General features: G+C 50.7%; 1 protein-coding gene across 3 annotated transcripts in view; it reads right to left on the bottom strand.

Moving 5' to 3' along the window:
* LOC146869216 (E3 ubiquitin-protein ligase TRIM39-like) overlaps nt 1-17,641 on the bottom strand; it is a 199,118-nt gene that overhangs the window by 31,206 nt on the left and 150,271 nt on the right. The window lies entirely within an intron of this gene.

Genomic DNA, 17,641 nt, shown 5'->3' with positions numbered 1-17,641 from the left:
CCGACTATCTCATCAATAGTTGGCGTCAGGTGGCGTTCGCGCTTGATGGCGAGGTTGGGGATGCGCATGTCCACGCATATTCGCACCGCGTCCGGCTGCTTCGGTTTCTTTGCCACCACGATTGGCGACACCCACGGGGTGGGCCCGCTTACCCTCTCAATGATGCCAGCCCGCTCAAGTACTCTCAGTTCTGCTTCCACCTTGGGTCGCAGGTGGAATGCAATACGTCGGTGCCGGAGGGCCACCGGGGCGACCGACTTGTCTATGTGGAGGTGAATAGCAGGTCCTTTCAGGCAGCCTATCCCTTCGAATAGAGATGTGTGGTTCCGAACTAGGTGGTCGAGGCTGCTGGCTTGGACGGTGAGTGCGAAGTGGATCAACCCGAGGTCTTGGGCTGTTCGACAACCAAGCAGGAATCCTGATCCCTCTTGCGACACATAGATCTTGGTCTGTAGTCGAGTGGCATCATGGGACAGGTCCGTCCGGAACATCCCGCACAGGCGGAGTGGGCGGCTGGTGCCGTAGGCGTACACCTGTACCCTCGTGGGATGGAGCGCCGGGGCATTCTCTAGCGTCCGGTATACGCTGGCAGCCATCAGGTTGATTGACGCGCCTGTGTCGATCAGGGCCGCCACAGCTTGGTCCCGTACGTTGACTGTGCACATGGGTTCTGTGGATGGAGAGGTCGCCAGGGTGTGTAGAACTCTCACGACATGGACAGAGGCCACGTCCGCTTCATCGTCATCCATGTCGCTGCTGGTGGATGTGCTCGGCAGCGGCTCTACCTGCCTAACCCTCCTGGGCGGGCCACTCTGTTTCTTTCGGGGTGCCGACAGACACACGCTCGCAAAGTGGTTGGCCTTTCCGCATGCACTGCATACTTTGCCGTGTGCTGGGCACGCTCCTCTGTGGGGCGTCGCTCCTCCGCACCACGCGCACGCGCGGCCGGGGCGTGCTTGCGCCGGTCTTGGGTTCCTCCGCCGAGGCTGCTTTGAGTTGTTCTTGCCAGCGTCAGTCTTGAGGGCGCACACTGGCTCTGTCTTGATCGCGACTGTCGGCTTTGGCTCCATGTGGGCGGCACGTGCTTTAGACAACTCCTTTGACCGCCCGAGCGCAAGGATGTCCCGCATGGGCATGTTGTCCGTTTCTAACACCCTCTCGCGCAACTTTGATGACGCGCACCCTGGTATGAATTGGGCGCGGATCTCGTCGTCTACGTCGGGGAGTGTGCATGTGCTGGCTAGCTTCTTTAGTCTGGCGTGAAAAACATCCACCGACTCCTCCGGGAGTTGGCGGGCTTGGCGCAGTAAGAATCGCTCATAGTCGGCACTCGCAAATGGCTCAAAGTATCCAGTGATAGCGTCGCACAGCGTGGCATACGTCCTGGGCGGGCCAGTCTCCGTCACGTCCTTCGATATGCCGTGGATCGCCTCACCTCCTAAGTGTAACAGCATGGCGCGCTGTCGCTCTGCCGCGATTTCCGCCGCCACGAAGTAGTTCTCGAGTCGTTCCACCCACTTCCTCCACCGTGCCACCTGCGACGGGGGTGTGCCAGTGACTGCAAACGGCTCCAGGGGGGGCACGGTGGCCATGGTTGTCGTGGGCGGGCGCAGCAGCGGGGGTAGGCTCACCTTCACCCTTTCGGGGCCGGCTCACTCGGCTTCCGGGCGTCGTGTACTGACCCTCTGGGGCCTTCCCGGCATCCAGGGGCGTCCTGGGAGGCAGGAGGGGCAAGTCCAGGCAGCAGAACTGCCAAAAACGGGTCTCACGCGAGATTCGTGAGAAACGGCAAGGCTGGATCACCCGGTGCACGCGAGATGCGTGGGAAACGGCAGGCGGGTCCGATGTTCCGCGCGTGCAGGCTCCGCGGGCTCAGAAGCTTCTCGGGCAGCCCGGAGGCAGGCGCTGGAGGCCGAGGGGGCAGCGGAGGGCCCTGCTAGGCGGAGGATGGGCGCAGCATGGCTGGGGACAAGGTAGGTGGTGCGAGGGCAGCTGGGGGCCACGCTGGGGGCACCACTCCTCACAAGGTGAGGAAAGCAAAGTCGCTCCTTGGGCAAGAGCGCAGCGAGGCGGTGCACGCGATGGGGTGGCGATCCCACCCTCGTCGCCAGTGTAGTGTTGGACCACAGGCCTAGAAATAATGGGGGCCACGACACACGTGTCTCCAACTGGTGGCTAGAACACTGCTTGCCACGCCCGGTGTCCCGGGCTCTTTATTTGCTTATACCACGTGTCCTCTCCCTGGACGTCAGGCACGTCCACAGGAGGCACGCTCGCAGGGGGAACATGCTTTCACTTTGGCCAGGGACCCCCACGACAGTGGAAGGGTCCACCTGGCAACACTACAGTAACCCCCTAAGAAATTTTGTTTTAGGTCAGGGATCAGGGGGAGCAAGACACAACAAACAAAACTGTTAAGTATCCCTCTGGACCTATATTGCTTTTGCTTAACAAATAACTTATTGTGGGTTCACATAAAGAAAAGACCACCAATTGTATATTAACATTTCATCTGTTGGATTTATTTTTATAAATTGTTTTTGATTTTTACTTATTTATATACATTTTTCTCAGATATACATCGGATTCTTTTCTTGTTACTGAAAACAAACTATGCAGAATTAATCTTTATTCCTCTGTGTTTACTTGACTGTATCAACACAGTACATATACGTATAAACTATTAGTCATTCTGCAACGTCTCTCCAATGATTTGAGAGAAATCCCCACAGCAATCACTCCTCTACTCATACTTCATACATATCACTGTCGTACAACACATTCACACTACACCCCAGAAAAGCACCAAAATTTTTCTACTGGACTAGCCAGGACTGGGCCAGATGCTCGACCCTCTAATTGTGATGCAAGATACTAGGGTGTGTCACTCTGTCTGGTCGACGCACGTTTCGGTGGCTCTTGTCTTCTTTTCTTGCCACCTTCTTCAGGACCTGTCGTTTACGGATTTGTTATCGCGGGCAAGGGTGGGGGGATTGTTATTCTGTTCTGTGCTGTTATCAGGATAATAAAGATCTTCTTCTAAAATGACATTTCATATATCACTCTTCTTAGTTCCTGATATGGCCAGTGCTTGATCAATCCGGATTACAATCCTGAGAGTCAATATCACAGATCGTCGTGAAATTATTATTTCAAGCCTTTCTCACGGAGCACATAGCTAGCCAGCCCTCAAATGATCTTCACAGTGCTATCTAAATTATCTTTTTTTTTAAAATGTTTGATTTTTCTTAGTACGTCCTTATTTCTTATTTCGTCATGTGGTCGCGTTGTTCCAAGTGGGGATGGCTGGTTCCCTTCTTGTTGTGTGCTGTCGATAGTTTCGTATTTTCCTTCGTCAACGTAGTAAACAGGATCCGGCTCCGACAGCTTTCCAGGCACGCCACTGCTTTCCAGTGCCCAGTAGTCGCCAGTAAATCGATGTGATGGTGAAGAGGAACAGAATTACGCCAGAATTTCGATCGGGCCAGTGGAGCTCGCGATCAATGCGGCTACTCGGCCATGTTGCCAACCACACCCCCAGTGTAGTATTTTCTTAATCATTTTGAGGGTATAGAAGGTGATTGAAGCTACAGCTTTTATCTGGTCACCAAAGTTGAGCTTATCGTCAACTATCACTCCCAGGTTCTTTGCCTTACTAGTAGGTGTGGGAAGAGTGCCCAATGCACCTGGCCACCAATTTGGGACCCAGAAATTGGAATAATTGGTGGATTATAATGAGGGCGTACTCTGTGCTATGTCCCTCTCTGAGCCCATATTGAGTTGGATCCAGGCCTTGGGTTGCGCCTAAGAAAGCAGTAAGTTGTGCATTCATTGATTTCTCGACCAGTTTAGCTGGTAGCGGAAGGCGAAGATTGGACAAAAGTTATTGGGATCTTTAGGATCGAGTTTGGGCTTTTTTAGTGGAGGCAGTATTGAGGCAACCTTCCAAAATGTTGGGAACTCCCCTACTTCACACACTGTATTAAACAGGGAAGTGAGTGAAAGGGCAACGGGTCCCGGAGCACGTTTGATTACCGATACCGGACAGCGATCATAGGGGAAGCCTGACCTTGCTGTCACTAAGAGCTTCTCTGTGTCAGAAGTGGATAGTGATTCAAACTTGTCAAAGACAGCATGGGGGATCGCAGCAGTGCTTCTTCCCTCCAATTGAGCTCCCATCCCTATCACACTTGGGTGGTGAAAAGCTGAGAAAATAACATCCACTTTATTTAGAAAGAACCTGGCAATATCCTCACATAGTTCCTGGGTTGTCTCAATTTTTGCTGGACAGGGGAGGCCAAGCTTGAAACTATTTTAAAAAGTTCCTTGGCCGAGTTTTCTGCAAGACTGATACGATTTAAGAAGAAATCTTTATTTGCATTAAAAGTCATTTGCTTATAAATAGCTAGACTTTGTTTGTAGCATTTTTTCTCAGCTTCCTTGTAGTCTCTCCTCCAATTCCATTCAAGGGATTTGCAGATAAGTTTCTGTTCCCTTAGATCCTCCGAATACCAAGGGGAAGTTGGTTGAGAACTTTATGGGGACAGAACTTTTTCTGGGGCTAATTAATTACAGGCTGTTTTGATCCACTTGGTATAATGTGTAGTGGTCTCCTCTATTCCTGTGGATAGCGCTGTCGCCCCATGGATGAACACAGGACGACATTTTGCACATAGTGCCTAAAGAGGCCTAGTACATGATGTTCAAGGCATCATGATAATGCTGTGCAAAGCTGGATGTGTAGTTTCAGTTCACAGCTAAAATGTTATTTTCTAGGACAATGTAAGGAATAAGCTGCCTCGCTACATGGGCCTAACTCGGGAATATAACACCCAATTCTCATCCTAAGGGTCAATATAGAAAAGCTATCTAAAAAGCCAGCATATCAGCCTATAATAAAAAATGGATTAAAAGGTACAAACTACTCTTAACATCGTCTAAGAGCAAGCTTCTCTTTAAAATATTCATAAAAGCCTTAAAGTCATTATACTGTTTCAAATCCTAAGCACTTTGAAAGCCATGGTGCCTTTAGAAAGAAAAACAAAACACAACTGTTTTGGACAAATTTAGTTTATAAAACAAGCAGAATTGTACCACATGGAAAAAGGCCAATTATTTCATGTGCTCAGGGTGGCAGACACAACATCGTTGTTGTCCATAACCGCAAACAACGATCCTAGAGCCGCACATCGAAGCAGAGTTATGGAGCAAAGGTGATTCCATCCAATTCCCACGGCAGCCATTGAGGGAGAGACTGCATCCTGTATGCATATTGTGGAGCCATTGTCCAAGTCACTAGGAGCTGAAGACGTCCCAGGGTGGCTCAAGAAATGCATTCATCAGCAACGGAAGACGCTGGGAACAACAATACTAATGGGCCGTTAACGGGTCCAGTAGTACATCAGTGTCCAATGGCGCAACCTTTTGTGATCCAAGGTGTTAGACCTGGCACCGGGAGCTGGCAGACAGACAGGCCACCAGGGATCATGAGATAACATTGGCAAAGCTGAAATTAAATGGCCAATTGGAGCTAGAGAGCAAGAAGATGGCTCTGGAAGAAAGAAAGATTCAGATGGAGCACAACATGAAAATGAGGGAGTTGGAGATAAAAGCGAAAAGTTTGGAAAACACTCCCTCTGGTGGCAGCGCAACGCCGGTGCAGGTAGAGTCAAGGGTGTACATGCCAAAAGATGTAGTTAAGGAGTACTTTAAGAATGATGACATAGGGCAATGGTTCAAGGCCTATGAGGTAGCCATGTCTTCCCACCGTGTCCCTGAGAGAGATTGGGGAGCGGGGTTGTGGGGGCGGTTCCTCAGTGAGGGGCGGGACACACTTTTAGATTTGCCCTCTGACATGTATCATTCTTACCCCCACATGAAGGAAGCTTTAATGACCAGGTATGGGCTAACTCCTGAATTATATAGACAGAGGTTCAGGGGGTGTACCAAGATTGCGGGGAGTACGTATGTGGAGTATGTAACATTTTTCTGCAGAGCACTGGATGGCTGGGTGAAGGGTAGCAAAGTGAATGATTACCAAGGTCTCTTTGATTTAATTGCATGGGAGCACTTGTCCCTTAATTGTTTTCCTGAGCTACGCCAACACCTGATTGATAGCAAGCTGACTAACCCTAGGAAGCTTGCTGAAGAGGCGGACCGCTAGGTCAGCACCAGGGTCCACAAGGGTCAAGTAGGAGACTCCGCCAAAGGTGGGCAGGGTCCCCAGCAGAAGAGTGGGGGGGACAAGGGAAAACAGAAAGGGTTTCCAAAAGGCCCCCAAAGTAATACCCAAGGGAACCAGCAGAAAGGTTCTCAGCCTCCCCCACCCCCGAAGCAGACAGGGGCCCGACAGTTAAACCTGTTCCCAAGGGGCCCCCACAGTGTTATAAATGTGGTGAGCTGGGTCACTTTGCCAGTGATCCCAAGTGTCGCCAGTATGTAAAACCAGCACCCACTGGTGCTCTACCGAAGCAGATGGCTACAGTAGCCTTTGGCGAGGAGGTAGAAGTCCCAGGTGGGTGGGACCCCGTCCAGCTGACCCTAGTCTCATTAGGAGACAGTGAAATGGTCCCTGAAACCTACTTGCCCTCCAACACTAAGAAATATAGGCAAGTGGTGACCGTCAATGGGAAGAAGGTAGAGGCTCTTCGAGACACAGGCGCCAGTGTGACTGCAGTGCGGCAGCACCTGGTGACTCAAGAGCAGGTTGTACCCTATGCCTATTGTCGGGTTGTCAATGCTGACAACACAGAGAGCCGTTATCCAATGGCTCAAGTTCCCTTTGAGTGGGGGGGGTCTCTGGTACTCTGCAAGTCGCTGTGAGAACTGCCATGCCTGTAGACTGACTCCTAGGAAATGATTTGGAGAGCTCCCCTTGGGAAAAGGTGGAGAAGACAGCTCACCTGCGGATGGTGGGTTTACCTGATTGGGCGTGCGTGAAAACCCGGTCAATGGCAGCCAGTAGCGGTGTTCAAGAGAACCTGGAGCCTGAGGGAGAGGCCCAGGAACCGGCCTTAGGGAGAGGGCGCAGGAGGCGCGGGAAACCGGCCCCTACAGTTCCCATGGCCCAGGAGGAAGCAGACCTTGAGGGGGATGCCCTGGAGCCTACCGGGGAACAGATAGCCGAACTGGGGGACCTGCCTGAGCTGACCCATTGGCAGCAAGAAGGAGGCCCCTCCAGGGAGGAATTCTGAAGGGAGCAGAAAGAATGCCCCTCTCTCGTGGGTATGCGGCAGCAGGCTGCAGCACAGGCCAATGGTGATCAGTCCGGTACTCATTTCATCTATTGGGAGAACGACCTCCTGTACTCAGAGCCTAAGGTTGCTGTCCCTGGGTCAGCCCGTGCGCTGGTGGTACCCCAGAAGTTCAGAGCCTTCCTACTGGGACTGGCTCACGATGTTCCGTTAGCAGGGCATTTGGGGCAGGACAAGACCTATGAGAGGCTTGTCACCCACTTTTATTGGCCTCAAATGCACAAGAGCTCAGATGCTTATTGTAGGACCTGCCAGACAAGTGGTAAGAGTGGAAGGAAGCAAAAGGCTACACTCCAACCTTTCCCTGTGGTCAGTACCCCATTCCAGCGAGTGGGGATTGATATTGTGGGGCCACTGGACCCCAAGACAGCAATGGGCAACAGGTTTATGCTGGTCTTGGTGGACCATACCACCCGGTACCCTGAAGCCATCCCTCTGAGGACAGTGACGGCCCCCGTGGTGGGACGGGCACTGATGGGAATTTTCTCACGAGTAGGATTCCCTTTAGAGGTGGTGTCTGACAGGGGCACCAATTTCATATCAAAATATATGAAATCCCTTTGGCAAGAGTGTGGTGTAACCTACAAGTTCACCACCCCTTACCATCCCCAAGGAAACGGGTTGGTTGAGAGATTCAACCGCACCCTAAAGGGCATGATTATGGGTCTTGAGGAACCCATGAGGCGTAAGTGGGACGTCCTCTTACCATGCCTTCTCTTTGCGTACTGTGAGGTGCCACAGAAGTCTCTAGGGTTCAGTCCCTTTGAGCTTCTGTATGGCCACCCTGTACGAGGACCTCTTAGTCTGGTCAAGGAAGGCTGGGAGCAATCTCACAGGAAACCTCCACAGAATGTATATAGTTACATACTGGCCTTCCGGAACCAGACTAGGCGTTTCAGGCAACTTGCTGAGGCAAACCTGGAAGCCAGCCAGGAGGAAATGAAGCGATGGTACGACCAGAACGCCACTCTGGTTGAGCTTCAACCTGGGCAAAAGGTATGGGTCCTGGCCCCTGTGGAGCCTTGTGCACTCCAAGACAAGTGGACCGGACCCTTTGAGATTGTGGAGCGTAAGAGTTCTGTCACCTACTTGGTGGACTTGCAGTCTCCCAGGAACCCCTTGAGGGTCCTACATGTCAACCGACTAAAGACCCACTTGGAGAGGTCCGAAGTGGGCATGCTCTTGGCCACAGATGATGGGGCGGAAGAGGAGTCTGAGCCTCTTCCTGACCTCCTGGTAGCCTCAGAGCGAGACGGGTCAGTGGATGGAGTTAACCTTTCACCCACCCTGACCCCTGAGCAACAGGATGACTGCCGCCAGCTGCTGGGGCAGTTTCCTGACCTGTTCTCCCTGGTTCCTGGTGTCACAGATTGGTGCGTCCATGATGTGGACACAGGAGACAGCTTGCCTGTGAAGCACAAGGCTTACAGAGTAACTGACAGGGTCAGAGCCTGCATCACAGAGGAGGACTCAAAGATGCTTGCTCTAGGGGTGGTTGAGTCCTCCAGCAGTCCTTGGGCCAGCCCAGTGGTCTTGGTCCCAAAGGCTGCGGCGCCGGGTGCCACACCCGAACTCCGGTTCTGTGTGGACTACAGAGGACTCAATTCAGTCACGAAGACTGACGCGCACCCCATCCCCAGAGCTGATGAGCTCATCGATCGGTTAGGGGCTGCACGGTACCTCAGCACGTTTGATTTAACGTCTGGGTACTGGCAGATCGCCTTGACTGATGGGGCCAAAGAGAGGTCCGCATTCTCCACTCCAGATGGGCATTTCCAGTTCCGGGTTATGCCATTTGGGATGAAGAATGCCCCTGCCACCTTCCAGAGGTTGGTCAACCAGGTGTTGGCTGGGCTGACCGAGTTCAGCGCCGCCTACCTGGATGACATCGCAGTGTTCAGTGGCACATGGAAAGAACACCTGCACCACCTCTGGGAAGTGTTGATGGCACTGCGCAAGGCAGGCCTCACGATCAAGGCAAGCAAGTGTCAGATCGGGCAGGGTTCAGTGGTGTACTTGGTACACCAAGTGGGGAGTGGCCAGGTGGCACCCCTCCAACCCAAGATTGAAACCATCCTGGCTTGGGAGCCCCCAAAGACCCAGACAGAGGTGAGGGCCTTTTTAGGACTCACAGGGTACTACAGGAGGTTTGTCAAGGGGTATGGCAGCATTGTTGAAGCAGCCCAGGAAAGTGATCTGGACTGACACCTGTCAGAAGGCTTTTGACACCCTGAAGACTGCCATGTGCACGGCGCCCGTGCTCTTGGCTCCTGACTTCTCCAAAGAAATCCTAGTGTAGACAGACGCATCAGAGCATGGTGTAGGGGCTGTTCTCTCACAGATGACAGAGGAGGGCTGGGACCAACCTGTAGCCTTCATTAGTAGGAGGTTACTTCCACGGGAACAAAGGTGGAGTGCAATCGAGCGAGAAGCATTTGCTGTGGTCTGGGCGCTGAAGAAGCTAAGACCCTACTTGTTTGGGTCTCACTTCCGGGTTCAGACCGACCACAGGCCCCTCAGATGGTTGATGCAAATGAGGGGTGAGAACCCAAAACTGTTGAGGTGGTCCATCTCCCTACAGGGTATGGACTTTACGGTGGAGCATCGCCCTGGCGCAGATCACGCCAATGCTGACGGTCTGTCCAGGTTTTTCCGCCTTAGTGAAGAGGAACTCCCTGGGGTAGGGTAGTTCCCCCCGACATTTCAGCTGGAGGGGACACGTGTTAGACCTGGCACCTTATCGTGAGTTTCCCTTCCACTTTTTGCTGATGTGCCTCATGTGTTTTGTTGGTGTTAGCTGCTCAGGGCACTGTGCCACTGCTAATCAGTGCCACAGTGCAAGTGCTCCCTTTGAGAAAGTGTATACATTGATTGGTGTCCATGTTTGGCTTATTTGGTTTACTATCAACCCCTAGTAAAATGCACCAGGAGTGCCAGGGCTTGTAAATGCAAATGCTGCTGGTGGGCTTGCAGCACTGGTTGTGCCACCCACAGAAGCGGCCTAGTAAAATGTGTCTAGGGTCTGCCATTGCAGAACCTGCGTACAGTCTGGGACTGTCATGCTGACTGCGCAAGTGCACCTACTTGCCAGTCCCTAAACCTTCCCTTATCTACATATTAGTCACCCCTCTGGTAGGCCCAAGGGCAGGGTGCATTGTAAGCATAAGGTAGGACATGCCCTGGTGTGTGTGGCATGTCCTAATAGTGAATTACAGCCATTTTTGTTTTTCACTATTGAAGACTACCTGCTCTCCATAGGCCAGAATGGGTTGCTGGAATTATTACACGCTATAATCCCAGCGGACTCAGAGAGCATGGTAGAAAGTCAAGTTTAGTATGCCTGAACTCAGAATAATAAAATACTTCTTTTAGTATATCCTGTGTTTGTAAATACTACTTTTAGAAAGTTAGTTTTTACTTGCTTAGCCATTTCAGTCCGCCTCTGCTTTGTGTGTGTGTGTGCTGCCTAGTTTCAGTGAGGGGCAGGGCTGGGGAATTCCAGGAGACAGGCTGGCTACCAGGTGGTGAATAGAGAGATTACACCAGGATGGGTGGGAGGAGTACACCTTGACTCTGAATAGACCTGTGCTCTGCCACCACAATGCTGGCTCGGCCCCCTGTGGAGCGGCTGATGTCTCTGTGCACTGAAAGGAAAGAGCAGAGTCACCACGACAAAGTGCTCCAAAACCGGACTGAGCCAGGCACAGGCCCCCTGGCGACAAAGAACAAAAGAAACTGTGTATAAAAGAAGGAGCCCTGCTCCTAAGAAATCAGATCCTGTTTACGCCAAGAAGAAACTCTGCCTGAAGAGAAGGACCTGGGAAAGCTGCATGGAGGAGTACTGTCTCTAAGCCTGAGAGACTGGCCTGTGGTGGGTGCCTTGCTGCAAGAAGGAGAGGAAAAGACTGAGAGAGACTTTTAAATCAACTTGTGCTGATTGAACAATCTCCAAGGGCTTGCTGGTGAACTTGCCCCCTGAACGGCACCCCAGGAACAGTGGGCGCTACCCCTCCCTGGAAGAAAGGAAGCTGCTGTGGGTGGATTGCAAACGCTGACCCCAGAGAACCTGTGTGCCCACATCTCGCCGAACAACGTGACCTCTGATCGACCGTGCTGCTGTGAGCACCGTGAAGGCTTGCCTGGCCTAAACAAAGTAAACAGCTGCCCCCTCGAGCCGGAGCTCGCAACGTGAAGAGAGACTGTCCGGCTCCAAGCGCCGAGCCTCTGCGACCCCTGGCCATAGAGACCACTGCGAGGACCGACGACACCCTGGTTCGCCGATCCTGGCCGATGCCGACAGCGCTGCACGCTGAAAAATCACCCCCGAGCTGCCCCTCCTGCTTCAAACATCGAGGTGTGCTGTGACGTCCTGAGGCACCCCACGAAGCATCTCCGTCCACTGACCAGTGGGACTGCAACGCGACGCGGGACGCCCCTGCCAAGGACTGCTGAGGCCGCCACGAACTTTGCCCCCAAGAATAAGGTACTGTGAGCCCCAAGCGCCCCTGTACGACGCGTACTTTCCGGTGTACGGTCCGTACTGCGTTGTTGTACCGCTACGCTACTCACGCGGGTAGCGTGAGGCTTTGCGCGGTTCATCTCCAGCTCGTACGGCGCATCGCTGCGCCTGTTCGGTCCGTACAGGGTGAAGCTATAGCCGTTTGCCCAAGCGGGAAGTGGGAGACGTTGTGCGGTTCGCACCAAGCCCGTACGGCGCGTCCCTGCACCTGTACGGCCCGTACCGTGTGAATACATAGACGCTGCTCACGCGGGAAGCGTGAGGAGTGGCAAGAGGCGTACCGGACTCGTACGACGCGTACCTACGAGGGTACGGACCGTACGGCTTGAGTCCCAGTACGCGTGCTCACGCGGGAAGCGTGAGAAACGGCACGAAGTGTCCCAACGCCGGTACGACACGTACAGAGGGCCCTACGAAGCGCACAGACCCCCAAAGAGTGCAGATTGCACCAAAATTGACCATTTAAAGAACTGTGGCATCCTGAAAAGTAATTACAAGTAACTGGAATCCTCTGCTGAAGTGAAAGACTGTATTTGAAGCCTGCCTAAAGAGTTTTATATAAAGAACTTTCTATTTTTACAAAATACAGTCTGGTGTCTCTGTGTGGTGGGTTGGTGATTGGTGTGGGATACCATAAATGCTTAACCTTATGTACTCTGGGATTTAGCCTGACTGCTCGCGCCACGTTACCTAGAGGGTGAGCAGGGGTTATTTTTCACGAGTAATCCTTTGCCCTGACTTAGAGGAAAGGGTCCCTGCTTGTCGCAAGTGCCTACCTGCGCCAATCAGAGACCCCGGATTCTAACACAAGGCATATGTCTAATACGCATCCGTGACCGCAAAGCAGCCAGTAGAATACAGGTTGTATGTAGTTATGCCAGACAGGCCTGAAGGACAAGAACCAGTGCTCATCCAGTTCTCGAAGTTGAAGTGTGCCAAACGTGTGAACCATGTGCTCAGGGCATCGTAACACAAGCAGTGCTGTCTCCATTCTGAATCGAACTGGGACGTCCATTGCGGATCAGAAAAATTTAAATCAGGATTCCTGCCAAAAGTAGCAGGACAAGCGGGAGCCCTCCAAAAATGCTTCCCAGCACGGAGTGTATGAATGACGGAATAACTCTAAATTGTCTGAACGGTGCTAACTAGTTCAGAGCCGACACGTTTAAAAAACAAATGCACTATTCCTTTAGTATCAAAAATGTTAAAGATTCGATGAACTAGCTCCCCAAATTGCTGCGGGGAGTTAGTGTGGAGTAATGTCTGTATCTCAGACAAGGACCTTGCAACCTGGAGATCAAACGTCTCTCTGGCCGAAGTTAAGGCCATATTCTGTTGAAAAAGCATGACTTTTAGTCTGCTAAGGGAATCAAAGCATATGTTGGAAACATTTATCAAAGGTCACAGTGCTTCCTCCCTAATTTTGTGGGCAGGTGGAAACAGTACTTGTGTACAACAAGTGACTGAGGAATTTACTGTCACCAGATAAGGGATGCCCGGTTCCATACCACAGCAACCTTGATCATTCAGCATCAAGTAGCTCCCATTCGAGAGTAGTTTGAAAACCGGACGTATCATGACAGCTGGGGAACCCTTCAGATAACATGACAAGTTCACAATGGAAGCATTGTATACGCTGTGAAGAGTAATGTCCTGGAAAACTAAGGATCCGCTTAGAGCATCTTCACAGTCGGGACCACTAAGAAAAACTTGTGTGTCCCCTTTCCTGCATCTAAACCGGAATGGAAACTCCCAATACTCGTGCACATAGCCTTCCCCTAGCGCTTCGTAGCTGCCTACCTAACGGCATTAGAGACAAGATTATAATTGGGAAGCCGTGACCGGTTGGGTGGTATAACCATGGATAATCCAATATGTGGATGGTGTCTCAGCCACGATAAAAGGTAATTGGTCTAATTTTTCAATATGCAACATCGTGTATGTTGCATCTCGGCATGCCATAGTAATCTGTCTTTCAGATCGTATTCAGAAAACAGACTGGTATTGTTGATGTAATGCCAGGGCACGTGGCCAGAGCATAGTATTTGCAACGTCCAGCTCAGTTTTCCGATGGAACGTAATTGTGACTGTCCATGTTGTAAAAGAGACATGTCCTGCTACATTATGTCAATTGCAGAAGACACAATGTTGCCCAGTTAATAAATTCTGGATGATAAAGTGGTCATACCATTGTCAACCACAGCCAAAGCCTTTTCTATATTTACCAGGTCGATCTCACGCAATCTCTCTGCAGATTCCTGCTGAGAAATCTTCTTTAGCTTGTTGTATATTCCATACAAGAAGCGCTTTCGACATGGGTTTCTGGGATCTAGCAAAAAGTTCCTGAGATCCAGGTCAGTAGAAAGAAGGGACAAGTGTTGTTTCACCTGGGAAAGTGTTGAGGTCTTTAGCCACTCTTGGCATAACTTCCCAAATCAGTCTGACCCTGTGCCTCATGGGAACAGTCCAGCCCGAGGGGCAAGATGGCGGCTGAGTAGAGGCTGTCAGTGTGTCTCCCCCTCCTCCCGGAAAACCCTACAGCCTAACGGACCCGATAAGCCCGGAATACCCGGAATACCCGGTGTACCCGAGATGTACCTGAGATGCCCGTCAACACAGCCAGATGATTGAACTGGAGAAATTCGAGAAATTCGAGAAATTCGAGCTGAAAACTGCGAGCTGAGTGGTAGGGTCTTCTATGCGGTCCCAACACGGGAGAGAAACGGAGCAGTCCAGCCCCGCAGCCCAGCGGCCCAGCAACCCAGCAGCCTGGCCCAGCTAGTTCGGCCCGCCTCAGGGGGATCGATGTCGGACTGGTGAGCATGCCGACCGTAGACAGTAAGTCAAAAGGAAAAACTAACAAGAGCTAATGCGAGCATTAAATCCGTAAGTCTGTACTATACTGTGCTTAAGATATGCTTAAGATGCTGGCTTGCTAGAGAAGGAGGCCTCTACTCTGCTATTCTATTCTGGCGACAAAAGTGGGCAGTGAATATCGAGTAATATCGAGGCAATATCGAGGCACGAAAAGTGGAATTGAAGAAAAGGCAAAACCAGCTAAAATCAAGCGGGGAACATAACAACATAACAACATAACAACATAGCAGATCTAGCTTTCTTGACTGCCCCGCACGCCCCGCATGCCCTGCACGTCTGCTCACCGTTGGGTATGCACGATATACTACATGCGCTGATGCCAGAACCAGAGCAGCAGTCCCTCCAGATAGTGAACCCTCTACATACTTTCTGGGTTTTCGCGATCCCCCAGCTCTACTCCAGTAGCCGAGGGAAGCGAGGGAAACAATCTCCGTGTACTCACCGGACGCGGGGACAGAAGCAGTGCCTACGTGCTCGTTCACTCGATACACGAAACGGCTTGACAGTCTCCATAGCAACCGGCGAAAAAAGCGGAAAGGGCGGGAGAGAGAGGGGAGAAAAAAAAAACGACAGAGAATGTAACCGTGACTTCAGATACAATGGAGGGTATGAAGTGGCAAGATTAACTGGACTGTGCTTCTCAGGGATAATCAGAGCCTGGCTACTCTGTTACAGGGGTGTGATACAGGGAGAGCGACGACTGGTCATGACCGGAAGAGATCCTGGAAGGGCAGGCAAGCTCAAACCACAAGTGGGGGCCAGCCAATATTTACAAGAAGAGCAATCAACACACCTTGAGCCCTAATCGCAGCCACAACAGCTACAAGAGCCACGGCTACAACAGCAAACACAACAACCTCAGCCACAGCCACTGCCACTGCCACTGCTACTACCACTGCCAATGCCACTGTCACTGCCAGAGCCAGAACCAGAGCTAGAGCCAGAGTCAGAACCAGAACCAGAGCTAGAGTCAGAGTCAGAATCAAGGCGACCGGAAACACGCGCCACAAAGAACAGAAGGGAAAATGATGGCCTGGACAGGAGGAAAGTTGATGGCAAAGAAGATCTAACGATCAAAAGAGCAAAGAGAGTGGAGATTATAAAGAGCATGAAAAGTGCAACCCCCCGATCCACTAACGAACAGAGAAAAGACAGACAAACCCTGATAACCAACGTGTTTACACCACTATACGGGAGGGAACCATTGGCCCATGAAACTGGATCTGAAACTTGTAGTAAGATAACGGCTCAAGAGAGAGGTACTGGCGAGGATCAACCAGCCATAGCCATAGCCATGAAAAGCGGCATAGACGCCTCAAAGGGGACCGACAAAGTCGTATCAGTATATCCGCTGACCGATAAAGATAGATTCACGCCTGCAACATCAAAGATATCAAAGACACCAAAGATATCAAAGTTATCAAAGTTATCATCAAAGACAACTTTAAAAACAACATCTACACGACCTATATTACCAGTGAAGCTGCAAGCAATAAGCCAATCACATGGAGAGGAATCCCTTATCATCACCCCTAAGATACATGAGAGCCATACTGGGACAAGAAAAAACACATTTACTAAGGCTGGAGGGGCCGGAGAACCCCTTAGCAGGATATCATCCAACCTAGTGATGAAGAGAAAAGACGAGGATGACAATGAAGATGACAATGAAGATGAGGATGAGGATGAGGATGAAGAGGAGGATGGCACGCACCTCTCTGCTAGTCCATCAGCTGATCCACTAGCCCTCGATTTCGCCCCAGCAATTGCCATATCAACTGATGACTCTGAGAGATATGAGACAGGGATCTCCACGTCAAGCAACAGCCTCAATTATCACCGTAACATCACGGATACAATTGCTAAAAATGATGGTTTAAGGCGGGATCTAAAACCTGAGGAGAGAGGTAGAAAATTAAAGAAAAAGAATAAACGGAGGAAACAGAAGACAAACAAGCATTGTCGGACAGAAGGGACTGCTGGTAAAGAAAGCGAGAGTGAGAGTGATAGTAACAGAGATCATAGCCCCATCTGGAACCATTCATCACCATCACCATCAAAAAATACTACCACCACTCCCTCAGATCGGACCTTGTGCTCACAAAACAACACAACCATAGAGAGACATCTAAGAGAAGAGAAAGAAGTTCACACCACAAAAAACAATGAACCTTCTATGACAGATATCTTGAACTCTATAAGAAGCCTCCATGGAGATATCAAAGCTGATAGCAGGAAAAATCAGGAAGCAATTCGTAAAGTACAGGATGAACTAAAGAAAGTGGGCAGTACTTGCACAGAAATATCGGATCGTATGGCTTTGGTGGAAGCACGCACTGAGTCCATGGAAAAAGATGTTTCATCCCTTCAATTACAAAGTCAAGAACATGATGGCATTATCAAGGACATCATGCTCAAAGTGGAAGATCAGGAAAACAGGGCACGGCGGAACAATCTACGCCTGCTGGGAATTCCTGAAGGAGTAGAAGGAAATGACCCACGGGCATATATTGTGACACTTCTTAAAGAAACATTCCCAGAGTTACAAACATGGGAATGGGATCGGGAGATCCAACAGGCACATCGCTTTCCTCTAAACCTCCCAAAACGCCAACAAACATCAGAACAATATCCGCGAGCCATGCTAATTTACTTTGGTAATTTTTTATTACGCCAATCAGTTTTTGATCTTGCAAGACCAAATAGAAAAAGGGAATACAATGGCTATTCCTTCTTTAGTCGACCTGACTTTGCCCACGCAACAGTGGAACGAAGATGGCGGATACGCCAGCTCTTTTCACCATTTCAACAAATAGGTGCGACAGTGTACCTACAAAATCCAGCACGACTAAAGATTATTATCAATGGCACCACACGGACATTTATCTTGGAAATCCAGGCTCAAACATATTTAAACGAACTAAAAGATTTCCAGAAGGGTAAATATAAAGGTCCAACCAAAAACTGAAAAGTACTGGACTAAAATCCTAGA

The sequence above is a fragment of the Triturus cristatus genome, chromosome 1_1, assembly GCF_964204655.1.
Source record: "Triturus cristatus chromosome 1_1, aTriCri1.1, whole genome shotgun sequence".
NCBI lineage: Eukaryota > Metazoa > Chordata > Amphibia > Caudata > Salamandridae > Triturus > Triturus cristatus.
Note: the sequence above shows the minus strand (reverse complement) of the source record. Positions and strands in the feature narration are given on the sequence as shown.